This window comes from Pan troglodytes, chromosome 11 (assembly GCF_028858775.2).
Source record: "Pan troglodytes isolate AG18354 chromosome 11, NHGRI_mPanTro3-v2.0_pri, whole genome shotgun sequence".
Classification (NCBI taxonomy): domain Eukaryota; kingdom Metazoa; phylum Chordata; class Mammalia; order Primates; family Hominidae; genus Pan; species Pan troglodytes.
The window spans coordinates 50,070,186-50,092,413 of record NC_072409.2 but is presented as its reverse complement, the minus strand read 5'-3'; the positions used below and the strand labels follow the sequence as shown (position 1 = coordinate 50,092,413).

Below are 22,228 nucleotides of genomic sequence, written 5' to 3'. Positions count from 1 at the left end.
TCTATCATTCTTATTTGTTAGAAAAGGTGCCAGTGAAACCCCAAAGAGTATTGCTAACTAATAACTGTGCTGCAGTTTAGAGTGTTCAAGGTGGTTTCCAGTAACATGTTCTGAAATTTGATCTGACAACGCTTTGGGAGGCGGTTTATTATGATGAGGCTGCGCTGTCGCACTCGAGGAACCGGGTCAGTGACCTGCTCCAGGACACGGGACTGGCGGGGAGGGGAGAGCGCCTGGACTCAGCCTCCAAGTCCCGCACTCGACTCTGCAGGAGTAAAAACTATTCTTGATCCTACCTCTCTCCCTTCTGCAAACAAGCAACAAAATGCTGAAAAGGCATCTTAACTGAAACGGAAGTCAAATGAATTCGCGTGCGATCATGGGAATTTTTGGCTCCTAACCTTGCGAGTAGAGCTGGGTGAGTTCCATTTGTGGTGGGGGAGTGGAAACAGGTTTCTGGGCTTGCAGAAGCCACATCCCGTCCCCACACAACCTAGGCCAGGCCAGGTGAGGCTCCGGGGCTCCAGCTAACCTGAGCTACCTGGGCTGGGCTTTGTGCGGGGAGGCAGCAAGCGGGGTGAGCGGGCGACGACGCCGGCCTCTACGTAGTGCGGTGGTGAAGACGTCTCTTCCAGGGAGTCACAGGAAGCAAATCCATCCTTTTAAAGGGCTCGCGTCCCGCGGCCCTGAACCGGCGCGCTGGAGCAGTAATGCGACGTTCTCCGAGGTTCAAGGCTCACGGCCCAGCCCTGTGATCCAGTTTCCTCAGTCTTCGCGGTGTGCACCACTCTGGACGACTTGCGGCTTACGTCCAGGACAAAGGGGGCTTGTCCTTTCTTCAACGTCCTACTGCGCAAAAACGAAGCCCTTCTCAGGCTGCCTGCCTTCCGGGAAAAGCTGCGCCCCGTCAGGAACCTGTGCCCCGCGCGCCTGCCGCCGCCCATTCCCGGCGCGCACCTGGCAGTCCCCGGCTCGAGCCCCGCCCTGCCGCCAGCCAGGTGAGAGGGGCCAGGCCCCGCCCCCGCCGGCCCCGCCCCGCCCCACTGCGCCTGCGCAGTCGGCCGTCGGCGCCAGGCGCCGGGGCGGCGCGGCCGTCGCAGTTCGGCGGGCGCAGTGCGCGTGCGCTCTGACTGTTGGGGGGCGGGCGGCGTCCGCGGCGAGGGAGCGGGGGCGGGGAGGCGCCGTCTGGCTCAGGCTGGGGCCAGCGGGAGCGCGAACGAGCGACGGCGGTACCCGTGGGCCTGTGGACTGCAGCCTCGGCGGTCACCAGGTGAGGCTCGCGCAGGGCGGGCGTGGGTCGTGAGGGGGTGCGGGCTGCGGGCGGGCCAGCGGTGCGGCGGTCTGCCCGGGGGCGCAGGTGAGCGCGGCCAGCGCGGGGCCCGGCGGAGCATTGTCCAGCGGGCGGCGCCCGCATAGCGCCCCCTGCCGGCCGGGCCGCGGCGGGGACCCGGGCTGGGCGGGCCTGGGCCTCGGGGCGGGCGCGCGCTCCTTTGTTCGCCGGCCCCCACTCCTCCGTCCCCCCATCCCCGCCGCCCCCCGCCAACATGGCCGCCACCCTCCCGTCCCCAGTTCCCCGGCCGCCGCCGGCCCCTTAGCGCGCGCTTTGTTTGGAGCCGGGCGGGGAGGCCGGCGGGCAGGGGGCGGCGGCGCTGCGCAGTCGGGCGCGGGGAGGGGGCGCTGCGCCAGAATGCAGGCGGGGAGGGGGAACGTTGCATAATCCCGGGCTGGCGACGGGGGCGGGGCGGGGGGAGGGGCGGGACCCCGGCGCGGCGGGTCGGGTCACCCCGGGGACGCGGGCCTGCCCTGGGGCCACCTCTCCCAGGCCCGGGGGATGGCCGCGGACCTTGTAAGTTGCAGGCTCCGCGGTTCGCGGCGCCGGAACGCCCACCGGCCAGTCCTCGCGCCCGCGCAGCCCCTTTCCTGATGCGCCGTCTCTTCGCCGCCCTCCGTGGGGGCGCGGCGAACGGGTTGCGTGCTCTGGAGAGAGACAGGCACTTTTCCTCTCCATCGTGAGTGACCTTGGGTGTATTCGTCAAGGAATGTGTTGAAACGAATTGTGCGATGCGGGAACTGCGCAGCGCCTCGGGTTTGGCTTTCTCGAGCATCTTATTGCATTGATTGTGCGTTCTCGATTTTACAGAGGTTCGTTTTGAGTAATGGCTTCAGTAATGTCATCGTATACGCATTTCAAAGTTTGTTTACGCAATTGTTTTTACATTTATTCTCTTTTTACTTATAATTTTTGAATCAGATTTTGTGTTTTGGAGAGATTTTCCGTACGTGGTGGAAGTGTTTTCACTCATGGTAAATATGGATTGTTTGGCAATTTTATCACGTTAATCACAAAACAATACCAGGAACATTTAAATGTCTTAAAGGATTTCACTCTACATGACTTGTGCCAGAGACGACACACGTACCAAAACGCGATTACCTGTCTTAACTTTTTTTCTGTTGGAATTTTCTGGAAGGAATTCCATGCAATCCGAAAGGATTAATGGAGGGTACAGTAATTGCTTTCTACATCGCTTTTGTTAAGCAGTGAAAATTAAACTTGGAGATTTATACCTAGATACACTGAGTTTTTTTAACACTCTTTTGAAGTGAAATTTTGGAAAGGGCAGGTGAAATGAGGCTTCTTCCAACCTCCCCACTCTCCCCCCTCAGCTTTAGTTAAAAGGCAAACACCAAAATATTGTAGTACCTGGTAATTTACAGAACGTTCGTTATCAGATTTGATAATTATATATTAAGGTTGTAAAGAATGTGTATGCCAGAATTATAGGTAGTAGATCCTAGATTCTTAGGAAAAATAGAGTTTCTTTATAATCTTTTGAGTAGCGAAATGGTTACTTTTGCAATGGTTATGAATTGGGTCAAGGCAAAAGGGCCAGTATATGTCTTCAGTCATCTTTCTATGCCTGAAATCCAGGAAACAGTGAAAATGGATGTTCCCTGGAACAGCCATTGCGATGCCATATGTTGGTCATTGGTGTCCTTACAGTGTATCTCAGATAATTGTGTGTCTCCCTTACTTGTGAACTGAGGGGTCACAATATTGATGTGCCTGATGTGTGCCCCTCTGCATTTCGTGGGTAGTGTCTCAAATTTGGCTATCATATTGATGAGAGTTATTAATTTGGTTTTAACTGCCAGAGGTTTAGGTGGTTTTCACTTCCAGTGACTTACCTGATTGCACATAGTTACAACGTTACTGGTTGCACTCCTTAATTGCTAACATCTTTTTTCTAGTATATTCGATATACATTCTTTTGGTTTATCCTTTAAAATATTTGCTGAGATAGCATTTAAATGTTAATGCTGTATTTATATTTGTTGGATGCTTAATTCAATGTGTCTTCTTTCCCTTTCCATGAATGAAAAGAAATTGGAAGAAGAGAATCAACTATTTCGTGCAAGTATTTTGTTTAGTTTAGAAGATATTATGGTATTGTGAAAACAATATTCTGGAGTTAGACATGGAATCACAATGGCCTTCCAAGTCAGAACAGTCTGGGTTGAAATTGACTCCTTACTGGTCCAAAGCCACATAACTGATTCATCATGCAGCCTTTTTTTTAAAAAAGTTTTTTTTTAAAGCTACTCAAATATGTCAGTTTTATTTTCTCTATACACACATTTGTTACTGAAAATTGCAAAAACAGCACATTGAAGGTCCTCTTATTGGAGTTCACATTTTTGAAAACCAGAAAATTTAATAATTATGCTCTTGCCAAACTACCCATTGTTGTCTTTATATTCTTGCCCCACAAGTTACTTTACTTGAATTCTTGGGTTGGGCTTCATCTCACTGACTTCAGGCTTCTAACACACATAGGACACTTAGGACCTACTGGCTCTTTGGGTCACATCAGGGAGGAGAGCTGAAGTATGTTGAAGTTACTCAAATACATTCAAGCTACATAGATCTCTGATAAATTATTGGTGGTATGGTAGAAATGAAAATATACCCCAAAAAATCACAGAACTGTTTATTAAAATTATTGGTATACAGGCTCTTCTAACATAGATTAGCTTTCTCAACCTAATACATAAAATTACCAGCAAGAAAAAAAAAGTACAAGAATGACAGTTTATGGTTGAATTGGCTTGGTGTCATGATTCCCTGTTGTAGCATTCTCAGGCTATGATAACAGAAACTGCAGCCACATTTGAATGGTTCCCTTCTTGATTCATTCTGAACTCTCCCTTTGGCCCAGTATCTACTAGTTTTTCAAGCCAAGAACATCTGTTGAGTAACAGGTATCTCAATTTTGCCATACTTCCTTTCTGCATAGGTAGCAGCGTTCTTTCTTCTACTCCTGAGGCAAGCCATCTCTGATGTCCTGGAAGGTCGTTTCTCTTCTATCCAGTTGTTGGGATGAATCTTCTGGTAGAAGGGAAGGGAATTTGGTACTAGGATTGAAAGTCATGCTACTGAAGTTCTTTATTGACATCTCTGAGCAGAAGGGAGGCCCGAGTCGTCCTGGGGATTTTCTTCACTGAGCATTTGTGAAGATTCTGGGGTCAAGGTTGGGTTAAACTTTTGTGGTGGGTCCATCCGCGGTCTAGTCAACAGTACTAAGCTCTTCCTGCATCTTTGGGACCCAGCGGAAAGTGATGCCAGCTCTCAAATTGCTACAAGGTATCCTGGAAAGAAATCTATGACCCAGAAAGAGCCTGAAAACCCAAACTCCAGCAAATATTGGTGAAAGAGCCAACCCACAAAGCCTTTTAAAACCTTGAATTCCTTAGCTATAAACTGGGATAAAACCTATGGTGTAAGTCTGTTCTGAGAATTACATGAAATGGATTTATAGAGTTCTCAGTACAGTTCCTGAAATACAGCAGCTGACGCCAGTAGATGTTGATTTCCTTCTCCTTTCTACTTTTGAACTTAGCTGTAGTTATTAGCATTTTTTTAATGTTGAGGTAAACAGTTGGCTTAGTTGTGCATCAGTATTCAGTCCAATTTAATGTTAAATTATGTTTTTACTGGGAGCCTGATCATGACCTTAAAATTGCCGTAAACCCTTTATAGAACAAGTCGTGTTTGGCTAAATATAAAAACAGATGTATCCTTACAGACTTTATAGGCTGATAGAGGAGATACACATGCATATAATGAGGGAATTCTGTGCTGAAGGGTATCTGGGAAGAGAAGGTGATTCTATAGATTATCAGAATGGGAGAAGAAAGACATCTGGATGGAGGGGAAAGCAGGAACAGAGGCATGAGAGGAGTTAAAGAGGCCATCGGGGATTTCAATCCCAGCCAAAAGTTAGCCCCTTGTTACCTGTCTCCTCTCCTCTCCTCTCTTCTCCTTCCTTCCCTCCTTCCTTCCTTCCCTCCTTCCTTCCTTCCTTCCTTCCTTCCTTCCTTCCTTCCTTCCTCCCTCCCTCCCTCCCTTCCTTCCTCCCTCCCTCCCTCCCTCCCTCTTTTTCTACCTACCTACCTAGCTACTATCTTCTATCTATCCTCCTTTGTGAGTGTGTTTATGTATAGCAGGGGACGAGAACACCTACCTCATCAGGGGTGAGCTTAAATAAAGTAAAATGATTCATAGGCTCCTGGTATACAGTAAATGCCCAGTTGATATTGATGATGATGTCACCACTGCCTACACCACCTGTAGTTTCTTTCCTATGGCTGATCTGTCTAGGGATGAATTTGGGGGCCACCTTTTAAATTCTGCATGTAACATTAAGGTGGTTGGTGTTGAATTTGTAGGTAGAGGGAAACCATTGAAAGCAGGGGCAGGATTGGACCTGTGTTTTAGAACAGTATGAAAGGTGAGTTGGAGGAACCTGCCCATGTAGGATCTTTAATCTCCAGAGTCTAGCCTGTTAGAGAAGCTGGTGAAGTCATTTAAAGCATGGGGTATTGGTCTGAACTCAGAATATTTAATGTTATGTTAAATGTGCTTTTTTTTTTTCCTGAAGGGAGGGGAGGAGGAAGAATTTACTCAATGTAAATATTATTTTATCCAAATGGTGAGAGAATACATGAAAAGACTAGTAAGGCATCTTTATACCATTTGAGATGTTATAGTAGTGTGTTAACAAAATAGGCAAATTTTTTTTTTTAAAACTAGGTTATATTTCTTTGTAGTTGTTTATGCTTGGGCCTGTCTGCAAATGATTTAACAAATCATATCATATATTTGAATTACTGTTACTTAACCTGACACAGGCAATAAGGAGAGAAAAGAATGTCCTTTTTCTTGCTTTTGGGTTTGTTTTTTTTTTTTTGAGACGGAGTCTCCCTCTGTCACCAGGCTGGAGTGCAGTGGCGCAGTCTCAGCTGACTGCACCCTCCACCTCCCGGGAGTCAAGCGATTCTCCTGCCTCAGCCTCCCGAATAGCTGGGTCTACAGGCATGTGCCACCACACCTAGCTAATTTTTGTATTTTTAGTAGAGACGGGGGTTTCATCATGTTGGCCAGGATGGTCTCGATCTCTTGACATTGTGATCTGCCCACCTCGGCCTCCCAGAGTGTTGGGATTACAGGCGTCAGCCATCTCTCCAGACCTGATTTTTTTTGGAGGGAGGGGTTCGAATTACTTTTTTCTTTCTCTCTTTAGCATCATTGTAGACCCATGGATTTTTATGTATCCAATGTGTGTTTTTGGTTTTTTAAATTTTGAGACAGTCTTGCTCTGTCACCCAGGCTGGAGTGCAGTGGTGTGACCTTGGCTTACTACAACCTCCGCCTCCCGGGTTCAAGCTATTCTCCTGGCTCAGCCTCCCAAGCAGCTGGGATTACAGGCGTGCACCACCATGCCTGGCAAATTTTTTGTATTTTTAGTAGAGATGGGGTTTTACCTTGTTGGTCCAGCTGGTCTCAAACTCCCGAGCTCAAGTGATCCTCTTACCTCAGCCTCCCAAAGTGCTGGGATTACAGGTGTGAGCCACCATGTGTGGCTTTATCCAGTGTGTTTTAATCAAATACTCACTGTTTTTCCTTAGCTTTTCACAACTTGGACATGTTGAGGTCCTTTCAACCTGGTTCTCTTTCCTTTGACATGACACGTAATCTCTGAAGCTTTTCTTGCTTTCTGACACAAGATGTCTAAGGTTCACTTTGTGCTTTTCTTGCCAAATACCTATCAACTGAGTCTTTCAGCTTGCTTTATTGAGGAGTAGAATTTAGATACAGAAATCTGGGTGTTATATGTTCTTACTGTTAGAATGCCCATGCTTTTATTGGACAGCCATGGGAAGCATACAGATTTTGATTTTTATATTGGTATTTCCAGTTCGAATTTAACATCACAGAGTTTTTACTATGAGCTTATCCTTTTTTCTCTAACGTTGAAAATTTACATTCTTAGCAACATTAATATAATTGCATTATCTTACAGTATAAATGTAGTTTGAAAATAACACTAATAAGCAACTGTAGCTTTATGTTTGGTTATGGTTTTTTCCTTAAAATATATCCACATAAGCATGTACAGTTGACATTCTAATTTGGAAGGCCATTTGAAAAGATTTTCTCTGATTATGTTATATGTTTGATAATTAATTTGGTTTGTTTGCCTGAAATTCTTACTTTAAGAATTGCTTTAGTTTTTTATTTAATGTATTTTTTTTTTTTTTTTTTTTTGAGACAGAGTCTTGCTCTGTCGCCCAGGCTGGAGTCCAGTGGTGCGATCTCGGCTCACTGCAAGCTCCGCCTCCCGGGTTCACGCCATTCTCCTGCCTCAGCCTCCTGAGTAGCTGGGACTACAGGCGCCCGCCACCACGCCCGGCTAATTTTTGTATTTTTAGTAGAGACGGGGTTTCACCATGTTAGCCAGGATGGTTTCGATCTCCTGACCTCGTGATCTGTCCGCCTCGGCCTGCCAAAGTGCTGGGATTACAGGCGTGAGCCACTGCGCCTGGCCTATTTAATGTATTTTTTAACATGTAGAACATTTATGTAGTTAAAAAATCTGATCTGTGTTAAAAAGTTATGTTCACAGCTTCACTTTAATTCTGTTCCTCCACGAATTTCTCTCTTGCCCCAGTTGTTTCTGCTTTATTTTTCTGATATTTCATTTTTGCAAATGTAAGCATATGTGTATATTTTTGTTTCCCTTTCCTACACAATAGGCAGCGTTCTATGCACACTGCTCTGCCGTTCTATGCACACTGCTCCCTTTTACTTAATTTATTCTGGAGAGCGCTTCATTGAAGTGCATGCTTGCAACTCATCTAATGATGAACATTTGGGTTTTTTATATTCTCTTGGCTGTTATAAATATTGCGGCAATGAATAACCTTGTGGGTATATTGTTTTTTATTTGTGCAGATACAGCTTTAAGATAGATGTGGGGTGAAAGGTAAACACATTTGTAGTTTTGTTAGTGTCAAAATGTTACATTTTCTTTTTAAAACTTTTTGATTTTTTGTAGAGATGAGGTCTCACAGTGTTGCCCAGGATGATCTTGAACTCCTGACCCCAAGCAGTTCTTTTACCTGGGCTTCCCAAAAAACTTGGGATTACAGGCGTCAGGCATCAATGCAGCCTAAAAAAATTACATTTTCAGGCTGAGTGTGGTGGCTCACACCTGTAATCCCAGCACTTTGGGAGGCTGAGGTGGGCCGATCACGAGGTCAGGAGTTCAAGAACAGCCTGACCAACATGGTGAAACCCCATCTCTGCTAAAAATACAAAAATTAGCCTGGCGTGGTGGCGCGTGCCTGTAATCCCAGCTACTCGGGAGGCTGAGGCAAGAGAATCATTTGAACCTGGGAGGCAGAGACTGCAGTGAGCTGAGATTGCGCCACTGCACTCCAGCCTGGGTGACAGAGGGAGACTCCGTCTCAAAAACAACAGCAACAACAACAAAAAAACCCGTCTCTACTAAGAATACAAAAATTGGCCAGGCATGGTGGCCTGCGCCTGTAATCCCAGCTACTCCTCATGAGAGTCACTTGAACTTGGGAGGTGGAGGTTGCAGTGAGCTGAGATCGCGCCATTGCACTTCAGCCTGGGTGACAGAGTGAGACTCCATCTCAAAAAAAAAAAATTACATTTTTAAAAGGCAGATCTGACCATGTCAGCTTTTTACTTAAAACTCTAAATGGTGGCCAGGTGGGTGCGGTGGCTCACACCTGTACTGTACTCCCAGCACTTTGGGAGGCCGAGGTGGGCGGATTACCTGAAGCTAGGAGTTTGAGGCCAGCCTGGCCAACATGGTGAAACCCCGTCTCTACTAAAAATACAAAAATTAGCCGGGTGTGGTGGCGCATGCCTGTAATCCCAGCTACTCAGGAGGCTGAGGCAGGAGAATTGCTTGAACCTGGGAGGCGGAGGCTGCAGTGAGCCGAGATCACACCCCTGCACTCCAGACTGGGCAACAGAGTGAGACTCCGTCTCAGAAAAGAAAACAGAAAAACTCTAAATGGCTTTCCAGTGCCTTAAGGACAAAAGTTTATAACGTAGTCTCAAGGGTACACATATAGTTGGTGTACATATAGCTTTACATCCCTTAACAATGGGATACATTCAGAGAACCTCGTTGTGTACCTCATAGAGTATACTTACACAAACCTATATGGGACAACCTACTAGGCACCTAGGCTATGTAATATGGCTTAATGCTCCTAGGCTACAAACCTGTACAGCATATGACTGAACTGAATACTGTAGACTATTGGAACACAGTGCTGTGTAGGTATTTATGTATCTAAACATATCTAAGGACAGAGAAAGTACAGTAGAAATGTGGTATAAAAGAGAAATGGCATGCCTGTGTAGGGCACTGAACCATGAATGGAGCTGTCAGGACTGGAAGTTGCTCTGGGTTGAGTCTGTGAGTGAGTGGTGAGTGAATGTGAAGGCCTAGAACATTACTGTACACTACCGTAGACTGTATGTAAACACTACAGTTAGGCTACACTAAATTCATAAAAAGTTTCTTCAGTAATTAACTTCAGCTTACTGTAATTTTTTAACTTAATAAGCTTTTTAACTTTTTTTTTTAACTTTCTGTCTTTTTAAATAACACGTAGCTTAAAACAGCCTCATAATATGGATCCACTGTGGTATGTGTGGTCTGTTGTGTTGACAGAAACGTCATTAGGTGGTGCATGACTAATTACTTTTGGGCCTCAGCCTCATCTTGTACTGTTTTTCCCCTTGCTTTCTTTGCTCCAGCTGTGTGGGGCCTCCTTCATTCTCCTGTGCTCACCATCTTCTCCACCAGGAATCTTGGCACTTGTTCTTTTCCTCTGCCTGGAATGCCTTTCTTTGTTAACAGTTATTCCTGGTCTTTAGAGTTTGGCTCAAGCATCACTTTTAATGAAATTTTCTGTGTGCATGCTTGCACATTTTCATAAGATAAAGAGATTGGACTGTACTGATATTCATCACCGACTCCAACAAGCATCAGTTGTCTGAAGTGTTTTTTTTCCCCCAGTCTTGCTCTGTCTCCCAGGCTGGAGTGCAGTGGTGCGGTCTCAGCTCACTGCAGTCTCCACTTCCCAGGATCTAGCAATTCTCATTCCTCAGTCTCCCAAGTAGCTGGGAGTACAGGTGCGTGCCACCATGCCTGGCTAATTTTTTTGTATTTTTAGTAGAGACAGGGTTTCACCTTGTTGGCCAGACTGGTCGCCATCTCCTGACCTCAAGTGATCTGCCCTCCTCTGCCTCCCAAAGTGCTGAGATTACAGGTGTGAGCCACCGTGCCCAGCCTGAAGTTGTTTTTTTGAGACAAGGTCTCACTCCAGTTGCCTAGGCTGTAGTGCAGTGGCACAGTTTTGGCTCATTGCAGCCTCGACCTTCCCGGACTCAGGTGATCTTCCCATCTCAGCCTCCCGCGTAGCTGAGACTACAGGCATGTGCCACCATGCCTGGCTAGTTTATTTTTGTATTTTTAGTAGAGACGGGATTTTGCCTTGTTGCCCAGGCTGGTCTCGAGGTCCTGAACTCAAGCAGTCTACCTGCCTCAGCCTCCCAAAGTGCTGCCTCAGCCTCCCACCTGTGCCACTGCACTACAGGCATGAGTCACCGTGCCCGGCTGTCTGAAGTTCTTGAATTTTTTTGACTTTTCTGCAGTCAAGTCCTCTTGGTGCTTATCAGAATTACAGTGTTATATTAGTTTATGTGATTTAATTAATTTTAGTTTTCCCACAAAGGCTGAGTTTCATGAAAGCAGAACCATTCCTGTTTTTGCCTGTAATTACTTTTCTGGTATCTAGCTCGGTGTCTGAATTGTGAGGGCTCAAGCTACCCTGTGCAGTAGCGAGAATTAAATAATAAGGAAATTGAGGGTGTCCGGTTGGTTAAATGTCTTGTCTGCACAGGTGTTTGTCATACAGTGATTATTAAGTAACAATTTGTTGACTTTTATTTATTTATTTTGAGACAGAGTTTTGCTCTTGTTGCCCAGGCTGGAGTGCAATGGCACGATGTTGGCTCATCGCAACCTCCGCCTCGTGGGATCAAGCAATTTTCCTGCCTCAGCCTCCTGAGTAGCTGGGATTACAGGCATGCACCACCACACCCAGCTAATTTTGTATTTTCAGTAGAAACGGGTTTCTCCATGTTGGTCAGGCTGGTCTCGAACTCCCCACCTCAGGTCATCCGCCTGCCTTGGCCTCCCTGGGATTACAGGCGTGAGCCGCCGTGCCCGGCCTTGTTGACTTTTAATTGTAATATTTTTTTCAGGATCACATAAGGTTTAGAAAAATGAAACCCCTAGGATGGATAAAGAAAAACGTATATGGGATATGTGTGTGTATGTATTAAGGCATTTGTTACAGTGATTTGAGTTCACACAGTGTAGGAGGAGCTGGCTTAAGCAGTTTTTTTTTTTTTTTTTTTTTTTGAGACGGAGTCTCCCTCTCTTGCCCAGGCTGGAGTGCAGTGGCACAATCTTGGCTCACTGCAACCTCCGCCTCCTGGGTTCAAGCGATTCTCCTGCCTCAGCCTCCCAAGTAGCTGGGACTACAGGCGTGCGCCACCATGCCCGGCTAGTTTTTTTGTATTTTTAGTGGAGATGGGGTTTCACCATGTTGGCCAGGCTGGTCTTGAACTCCTGACCTCGTGATCCACCCGCCTCGGCCTCCCAAAGTACTGGGATTACAGGCGTGAGCCACCGTGCCCAGCCGTTAAGCAGTTTGTGTCAGGCTGTTGTCTTTGTGATTGATGCTGGAGTTTGAAGTCCACAGGGCAGTCATTTGAGAAAGGAAGATGGATGTAAAGTGGGGAAGAAGAGGACACAGGAAGCCACAGGCAAGGTACATGGAAACCATGCTAGTTCTAGTTGCCTTTGTTCCTGCTTGTGTGGGTGGCCTGTAAGAGTTGGATCCTTGGCAAATGTAGCCCAGGAGGCAGAGAAGCTTAAGGAGAGCCCAGAGGAAGGTGGAGTGGATGCAGCTGCAATTCTAGGCCAACCACTGCCTCACACGAATGGGGTGAGTCAGAAGATGAGCAGCAACAGTGTGTGCAAGCTGCAGGGTGGTTGCTTTATCTTCTGCACCCTTCGGTTGCTGCACAAGAATCTCTTGTGAGCCATGCAAGTTGGAAACATAAAGGAAAGGAAATTCTGGGGAATGTAGTTCAGCTCAGCCAAGTTCAAACCATACAAAGCAGAATGATCAGCTCAGGCTTTTAAATTTTTAGCTCAGGTTACACGTAAGGGACCCGAAGGTTTCTGTGACTGCTCTAAAAATGCAAATGTAATTCCTAATTTGTGGGTGAGATCATTGATTGGTAGGAATGGAATCCTGAAAATTGGATTGGAGGCATATGGTCAGATTCTGTTTAAGCTGGAGACCTTAAATCCTTAAATGCTGCTCTGCTGCCTTTCCCGGAGAAGCAGCCTTTCCAACCCTTCCCAGAGGAACTTAATCTCCGTTTGCCTGAAAAACCTGTAATTGGCCTCCCTTTGGGTAGTTGCCCAGCACGGTACTGTCTTCCTCAGAATCTGCCCTGTAATCCTTCTTTCTTGTAGATCTGTGGCTGGACTGTAGTTGCAGCAGGCCCTAGAGAGTGAGGTGACCCATGAGAAAGGTATGCTGCACTCTAAAAGATTGTATAGTTTTGCCACTGTATAGTCAGGAGCCTGGAGGAGTATTTGATTTGTGGCAATGGATCTTAGGGGTATAGTATAACAGTGGAAGGAACATAAAGTTGAATCAGGCAGAATTTATTGATCTGGGCTCACTAAGCAGAGATTCTGGGTTCAGTGTTATAGTTCAAGGAGATAGAAAGGACTCTTAACAGTTGGGTTAATTGACTGAGGCCCATCCACAAGGCCTGATGCCTCAGATTTTTTCTGGCCTAACAAGGAACTCCACTGACCATTCACTCACCTTCTATGAGAGTCTATATTTGGCCTGGCATGATGGCTAATACCTGTAATCCCAGCACTTTGGGAGGCCAAGGCAGGAGGATCACCTGAGGTAAGGAGTTTGAGACCAGCCTGGCCAACATGGCGATACCTCATCTCTACTAAAAATACAAAAATTAAGCGGATATCATGGCCCATGCCTTAATCCCAGCTACTCGGCAGACTGAGGCAGGAGAATCGCTTGAGCCCAGGAGGCAGAGGTTGCAGTGAGCCAAGATCATGCCACTGCACTCTAGCTGGGGTGACAGAGCGAGACTCCGCCTCAAAAAAAAAAAAAAAAATTAGCCGGGTGTGGTGGCTTGTGCCTGTAGTTTTAGTTACTCGGGAGGCTGAGGTGGGAGGATCAGTTGAGCTGGGGAAGTCGAGGCTGCGGTGAGCCATGATCGTGCAACTGCACTCCAGCCTGGGCAACAGAGTGAGATTCTAATAAAATATTAGTTCATAAGGAAAGGTTCACCTAAATGCATAGCCCTTAAATAACTTGCATTGTTGGTGGAACTGTACTTTGCTAGGACCTTTTTGGAGGATGGCTGCACTAAAACAATTTAAAATGCATGTGCTCTGTTGATCCAGCAGTTTCACTGCTAGGATTTTATTGTATAGATGAATATGGACAGTATACAAGTACGTTATGTTTAAGGTTTTTCATTATATCAGTGTTTGTGATCGAGAAGAATTAGAAACAACTGTCCAATAATGGAGTTAAGGTAGAGTAAATGACCATTATACCCATACACTGGAATATTGTGCCACTGTTAATAATAAGAGGTTGATAGGAAAAAAAATTCATACAGCCATCCCTCCATATCAGGGAATTGGTTCCAGGACCCACACTCCGCCTGCCTCCCCCCCTGCACCCCACCCCATGGATACCAAAATCCATGGATGCTCAAGTTTCTTATATAAAATGGCGTAGTATTTGCATATAATCTATGCATATCTTTCTGTATACTTTAATCTCTAAATTACTCCTAGTATGTAATACAGTGTAAACGCTATACAAATAGTTATACTGTATTGTTGAGGGAATAACTACAAGGAAAAAACTTTATGTGTTTGGTACAGATGAAACCATCATTTTTTCCCCAAATGTTGAAAATCTGAGGTTAGTTGAATCCATAGATGTGGAGCTGAAGGCATAAGAGGCCAAGGGCCAACTGTATTACACAAAAAAATGTAACATTTAATAAGAGAAGCAAGTTGTGGAACTGTATGTTCTTGCTTATGTTGAGATGTTATGTGTCTGTTTTAAGCCTTTGCCTAAAAATACTTTGCTAAATTCCTAACAATCTTTTCCTTTTATTAATACATAATATTTTACATCTTTATGGGATGCATATGAATACTTGTTACATGCATAGAATGTATAATGATCAAGTCAGGGTACCTGGAGCATCCATCGCCTTGAGTATTTTATCTTTTTGTTTTTGAGATGGAGTCTCGCTCTGTTGCTCAGGCTGGAGTGCGGTGGTGCGATCTTGGCTTGCTGGAACCTCTTGCCTCCTGGGTTCAAGCAATTCTCCCGCCTCAGCCTCCTGAGTAAGCTGGGATTACAGGTGTGCGCCACCATGCTGGGCTAATTTTTGTAATTTTAGTAGAGACAGGGTTTCACCATGTTGGCCATTCTGGTCTGGGTCCCCTGACCTCAGGTGATCCGCCTGCCTCAGCCTCCCAAAGTGCTGGGATTGCAGGTGTGAACTACTGCGCCTCGTTGAGTATTTGTCATTGCTGTGTGCTGGTAACATTTCAAGCCTTCTCTTTTAGCTACTTTGAGATATACAGTATATATTTGCTAACTATGGTGACCCTACTCTGCTAGAGAACATTAGAACTTTCTAACTGTATGTTTGTACCCATTAACCAACCTCTCTTCCTCACCCTTCCCAGCCTCTGATACCTGTCATTGTATTTTCTATTTCCATGAGATCAACTTTTTTTTTTTTTTTTTATAGCTCCCATGTATTTGTTAGAACATGTGTTATTTGTCCTTCTATGCCTGGCATGGCTTATTTCACTTAACATAATGACCTCCAGCTTCATCCATGTTGCTGCAAACATTTTATTCTTCTTTCTGGCTGAATAGCATTCCATTGTGTATATATGCCACGTTTTCTTTATCTCTCTGCTCATTGATGGATACTTAGGTTGATTCTATATCTTTGCTTTTGTAAATAGTGCTGTGGTAAACAGGTGAGTGTATGTATCCCTTTGATAATACTGAATTCTTTTGCTTTGGATAAATAGCCAGTAGTGGGATTGCTGAAGTATGTAGTAGTTCTATTTTTAGTGTTTTGAGAAATCTCCGTACTGTTTTTCATAATGGCTTTACTAATTTCCATTCCCAGTGTATAAGAGTTCCCTTTTCTCCGCATCCTTGCCATCTTCTGTTGTTTGTGTTTTTAATAATAGTTATCCTAACTGTGGTAAGGTGCTATCTCATTGTAGTTTTGATTTGTATTTACCTGATGATTACTGATGTGAGCATTTTTTCATATATCATTTGGCCATTTGTATGTTTTTTGATGTCCTTTGCCCACTTTTTAGTGGGATTATTATTATTATTATTTTTTAATTGTTGGTTATTTGAGCTTGTTGCATATTCTGGATTTTAGTCCTTTGTCATGAATGGTTTGCACACATCATTTCCCATTCAACAGGTTGTCTCTTCACTCTGTCATTTGTTTCCTTTGCTGTGCAGAAACTTTTCAGCTTGTTCTGTTGGTTATTGAAAGAGATGTATTAATACTTTGATTTTGCATTTGTCAGTTTTTCCTTAGTTCCAATACTTTTTGCTTTATACATTATCTTATGAGGGTGTGTTCTTAGATGCATTGGTATTTAGAGCTATGTATCAACCAGGTCTTTTAAAATCACTGTAATCCCAGCAGTTTGGGAGGCTTGAGGTGGGAGGATCACTTGAGTCTAGAGTTTGAGACCAGCCTGGGCAACATAGCAAGACCCCATCTCTACAGAAAATTAAAAAAAATTAGCTGTGTGTGGTGGCACACACCTGTAGTCCCAGCTACTCGGGAGGGTGATGTGGGTGGATCACCTGAGCCTGAGAGGTGAAGGCTGCACTCAGGAACCCTGATCATACCGTTGCACTTAGCCTGGGTGACAGAGTAAGATCCTGTCTTCAAAGCGGGGGAAAAAAAAAACCACTACTAAGTGTTCTTTTTAAGGGGCCAGTATTATTAGAGGTAAAGTTTATTTAGCTTGATATTAATGTTGCTGCAGTGTTTTCCTTTGGTTAGTATGTGTAGGGTATATCCTTTTTTACCCTTTAATTTCAGTCTTACTTATTTTTCCAGCATGTGTTGCTTAATGATGAGAATATGTTCTGAGAACTGCGTTGTTAGGTGAGCATTATAGAGCATACTTGCACAAAACTTAGATGGTGTAGCCTTTGACACGCTTAGGCTAAATGGTAAGCCTATTTGCTCCTAGGCTGCAAACCTGTATAGTATGTGACTGAACTGAATACTGTAGACAGTTGGAACACAATGGTAAGTAATTATGTATGTAAACACAGAGAAAGTACAGTGAAAACCTGGTATAAAAGATACAGAAATGGTCCACCTGTATTAGGGCACTTACCATGAATGGAGCTTGCAGGATTGGAAGTTGCTCTGGGTGAGTGAGTGGTGAGTGAATGTGAAGGCCTAGGACATTATTGTGCACTATTGTAGACTGTGTATAAACACTGTACAGTTAGGCTACACTAAATTTATAGAAAAATTTTTCTTCAATAATAACTTAACCTTAGCTTACTCTCCCCTAACCCCCAGTTCTTCAATCCAGTCTTGGCTGCTACAGTCAGACAGCGAAGACACTTTTTTCTTGCATCTATATTAGAAACCGTATAGCTTTTTTACTTTATGAAGTTCATAATTTTTAAATTTCTTGACTCTTATAGTACTTAGCTTAAAACACAAACACATTGTACAGATGTATAGAAATACTTTCTTCCTGTTATTTTGTAAGCCTTTTCTATTTTAAAAATTTATTACTTTTGTTTTTACTTTTTAAACTTTTTGTTAAAAACTAAGATACTTGGCCAGGCGCAGTGGTTCATGCCTGTAATCCCAGCACTTTGAGAGGCCGAGGCAGGCAGATCACCTGAGGTCAGGAGTTCAAGACCATCCTGGCCAACATGGTGAAACCCTGTCTCTACTAAAAATACAAAAAGTAGCCGGGCGTAGTGGCAGGCGCCTGTAATCCCAGCTACTCGGGAGGCTGAGGCAGGAGAATCGCTTGAACCCCGGAGGCAGAGGTTGCAGTGAGCCGAGATCGTGCCATTGCACTCCAGCCTGGGGGCAAGAGTGAGATTTCGTCTCAAAAAAAAAAAAAAAAAACAACTAAGATACTCAGGATCATCTGTATCACTGTCTTCCACCTCGGCATCTTGTTCAGGTGCAATAACACATATGGAGTTGTCATCTATGATAACAGTGCTTTCTTCTGGAGTACCTCCTGAAGGACCTGCCTGAGGCTGTTTTACAGTTAACTTTTTTTATAAATGAGTACGAGTACAGACTAAAATAATGATTAAACATATAGTTAATACATAAACCAGTAACATAGTTGTTTATTATCAAGTACAATGTACTGTACGTAATTGTACTATACTTTTTTTTGTTTGTTTTTTGAGACAGGGTTTCGCTCTGTCTCCCAGGCTGGAGTGCAGTGGCAGGATCTCGGCTCACTGCAACCTCCACCTCCCGGGTTCAAGCGATTCTCCTGCCTCAGCCTCCCGAGTAGCTGGGATTACTGGCATGCGCCACCATGCCCGGGTAATTCTTGTATTTTTAGTAGAGACGGGGTTTCACCATGTTGGTCAGGCTGGTCCAGTACTCCTGACCTTGTGATCCGTCCACCTCGCCCTCCCAAAGTGCTGGGATTACAGTCGTAAGCCACAGTGCCTGGCCTGTACTATCCTTTTTTTTTTCCCCTGAGACAGAGTTTCGCTCTCGTTACCCAGGCTGGAGTGCAGTGGCGCGACCTCATCTCACTGCAGCCTCCACCTCCCGGGTTCAAGCGATTCTTCTGCTTCAGCCTCCTGAGTAGCTGGGATTACAAGTGTGAGCCACTGCCCAGCCTGTACTATACTTTTGTATGACTTTGAACACAGTAGTTTTGTTTGCAGCGCAGTGGGTTTGTTTACACCAGCATCACCACAAAGACGGCTATGAAATCACTAGACAATAGGAATTTTTTAGCTCCAATATAATTTTTGTTTGTTTGTTTTTGAGACAGGGTCTCGCTCTGGCCAAGGCTGGAGTGCAGTGGTGCCATCTTGGCTCACTGCAACCTCTGCCTCCTGGGTTCAAGTGATCCTCACACAATCTCCCTAGTAATTGTGACTACAGGCGCATGCCACCATGCCTGGCGTGTGTGTGTGTGTGTGTGTGTGTGTGTGTGTGTGTGTGTACATGTAGAGATAGGGTTTTGCCGCTTGCCTAGTCTGGTCTCCAACCCTTGGACTCAAGTAATCTGCCCACCTTGGCCTCCCAGAGTGCTGGGGTTACAGATGTGAGCCACTGTGTCTGGCTCTATTATAATATTATGGGACTACCATTGTATATGTGATCCATTATTGACTGAAATGTCTCTGTGTGGGGCATGACTGTACTTAAGTTTTGAAAGATTTTCTTGCCAACAGTATATACTAGAATTTTTTTTTTTTGAGTTGGAGTCTCGCTCTGTCACCCAGGCTGAGTTGCCGTGGCGCAGACTCGGTTCACTGCAAGCTCCGCCTCCCGGGTTCACACCATTCTCCTGCCTCAGCCTCCCCAGTAGCTGGGACTACAGGCGCCTGCCACCACGCTCAGCTAATTTTTTTGTATTTTTAGTAGAGACAGGGTTTCACCGTGTTAGCCAGCATGGTCTCCATCTTCTGACCTTGTAATCCACCCACCTCGGCCTCCCAAAGTGCTGGGATTACAGGCTTGAGCCACTGTGCCCAGCCAGTATATACTAGAATTTTAAAAAATCTTGTGTGTTTCTTATGATTAGAGCATCTGTCTATTGGCATTTGACAAAGTAACACGTTTAGTTTCAATCTGTTAATAAGTACTTTCTGCCTATCAAACCTGTTTTTTACCTTTTCCTGTCCTTTCTTGCCTTCTTTTAGATGCTTATTTTTTATGTTTGTTCTGCCGTTCTAACTTGGAAGTTACTTAAACATGAATCTTTTACTATCAAAATCTAATATTATTTGATACTTTCCTCCTCTCCTGGATACTCTGTTGAGCTCATTTTTATTCACATTGTCATTATTGCATTGTTTTAATTCTGTCTGTATTTTATCTTAAGACAGGATTAATTTGTATTTTCAATAGCCATTTAGATTTACCCACAAAATTTATCCTTTTCATTTGCTAACTAGATCCTCCATCTTGTAACATTTTCTTCTGCCCGAAGAACACCCTTTATGCTTCCCACCTTTTGTGTAACTTCTAGTAGTGAATTTCCTATGTTAGTCTAGACATGCCTCAAATTGATCTTCCTTTTTAAAAAAAGAAAAAAAAAAAAGATGGAGTCTCACTCTGTTGCCCAGGCTTGAGTGCAGTGGCGTGATCTCGGCTCACTGCAACCTCTGCCTCCCAGTTCAAGCCATTCTCCTGCCTCAGCCTCCCGAATAGCTGGGACTACATACAGGTGTGCGCCACCATGCTTGGCTAATTTTTTTGTTATTTTCAGTAGAGACAGGGTTTTGCCATATTGCCCAGGCTGGTCTTGAACTGCTGATCCCTAGTGATCCATCTGCTCGGCCTCCCAAAGTCCTGAGATTACAGGTGTGAGCCACCGGCCTCATCTTCCTTTTTGAAGGATACTTCTGATGTGTACAGAATTCTAAGTTGTCAGTTTTCTTCTAAGGTGTTAAAATAAGCTATTGAATTGTGGTCAGGAGCAGTGGCTCACATCTGTAATCCCAGCACTTTGGGAGGCCAAGGCAAGAGGATTACTTGAGCTCAAGAGTTCGAGACCAGCCTGGGCAACATAGTGAGACCTCATCTCTAATTTTTTTTTAAATTAAAAAAATGCTATTGAATTGTATCTTCAGTTTTCATTTTTTTTTTTTTTTGTAAGAAGTAAACTGTCAAGTTTTAAAAATCACTCCTATGACTGGAATCTCTCTCTTTTTTTTTTTTTTGAGCCAGAGTCTTGCTCTGTCACCCAGGCTGGAGTGCAGTTGTACGATCTCGACTCACTGCACCCTCCACCTCCCAGGCTCAAATGATCCTCCTACCTCAGCCTCTTGAGCAGCTGAGACCACAGGCCTGAGCCACCCCATGCTTGGCTATTTTTTGTAGTTTTTGTACAGACAGGTAGGGTTTCGCCATGTTGTCCAGGCTGGTCTTGAACTCCTGGGCTCAAGGGATCTGCCTGTCTCAGTCTCTCAAAGTGCTGGGATTACAGGTGCAAGCCACTGTGCCCAGCCTGGAATCTCTTGGTACTGCAGGCTTTATGTTTTTTTTTTCTGCCTTTAGTTTTCAACAGTTTTACTGTGATGTGTTTGGTTATATATTTCTTTATTCATCCTGCTTGGAATTCTTAGGTTTTATTGAACCCATGGTGGGATGTCTTTCATTAGTTTCGAAAAGTTGACAGGCAATTTCTGCTCTTCCCCCTTTACCCCCTCCCCCCACCTTCTGAGAGCCCATTTAAGCACTTCAGATCTTCTCAGTCCCTTACCCTTGTCATGCTTCATCCTGGATATTTTTGTTTTGGTTTGGTTTCTTTTCTTTTTTTTCGAGACGGAGTGTTGCTCTGTCACCCAGGCTGCAGTGCAGTGGTGCTATCTTGGCTAACTGCAACCTCCGCCTCCTGAGTTTAAGCAGTTCTCTGCCACAACCTGCCAAGTAGCTGGGACTACAGGTGCCCGCCGCCAGACCTCATTCATTTTTGTATTTTTAGGAGAGACAGGGTTTCACCATGTTGGGCAGGCTGGTCTTGAACTCCTGACCTTGTGATCCACCCGCTTTGGCCTCCCAAGGGGCTGGGATTACAGGTGTGAGCCACCATGCCTGGCCCTTTTTTTTTTTTTTTTTTTTTGAGACAGAGTTTCACTCTTTTTGCTCAGGCTGGAGTGCAATGGCGCAATCTCGGCTCACTGCAACCTCTGCCTCCCGGGTTCAAGCGATTCTCCTGCCTCAGCCTCCCAAGTAGCTGGGATTACAGGCGCCTGCCACCATGCCTGGCTAATTTTTAGTAGAGACGGGGTTTCACCATGTTGGCCAGGGTGGTCTCGATCTTGACCTCGTGATCCGCCCGCCTGGACCTCCCAAAGTGTTGGGATTACAGGCGTGAGCCACAGCGCCCGGCCCTTTTGTGTGTGTGTGTGTGTGTGTGTGTGTGTGTGTGTGTGTGTGTGTTTGAGATGAATTTTTGCTCTTGTTGCCCAGGCTGGAGTGCAGTGGCATGATCTCAGCTCACTGCAACCTCCACCTCCTGGGTTCAAGAGATTCTCTTGACTTAGCCTCGGGAGTAGCTGGGATTACAGGCATGCGCCACCATGCCCGGCTAATTTTGTATTTTTAGTAGAGATGGGGTTTTTGCATGTTGATCAGGCTGGTCTCGAACTCCTGACCTCAGGTGATCTGCCCGCCTCGGCCTCCGAAAGTGCTGGGATTACAGGCATGAGCCACTGCGCCCGGCCTGCTTTTCTTTTTTCTTGTTTTTTTTTCTGCTGGTTTTTATTCATTTTGTCTCCTTGTTGGCTCTGTGTGTGTGTGTGTGTATATACACGTGCACATCTAGTAGATCACATTATAAACATCGTTTGAATAATTTCGGGTCTAGGATGATATATCCAGAGAGGATTTATGCTTGTTTCTATCTCAGGCATCTTAGGGAATAGGCAGTCTGGGATCACCTTG

At 45.0% G+C, this 22,228-nt stretch overlaps 1 protein-coding gene across 13 annotated transcripts in view; it reads left to right on the top strand.

Annotated features, from left to right (window-relative positions):
* The first annotated feature begins 881 nt into the window (after nucleotides 1-881).
* SPIN1 (spindlin 1) overlaps nucleotides 882-22,228 on the top strand; it is a 90,093-nt gene continuing 68,746 nt past the window's right edge. The window contains exon 1 of one of the 13 annotated variants that reach the window (XM_016961098.4): nucleotides 882-998. The gene's annotated coding sequence lies outside the window, so the exon portion shown is untranslated. Of the gene's footprint in view, nucleotides 999-1,169; nucleotides 1,271-1,757; nucleotides 2,143-22,228 lie in introns of those variants that run through there. The other 12 variants (XM_054658222.2, XM_054658219.2, XM_003951470.6 and 9 more) reach the window with 12 other exon arrangements.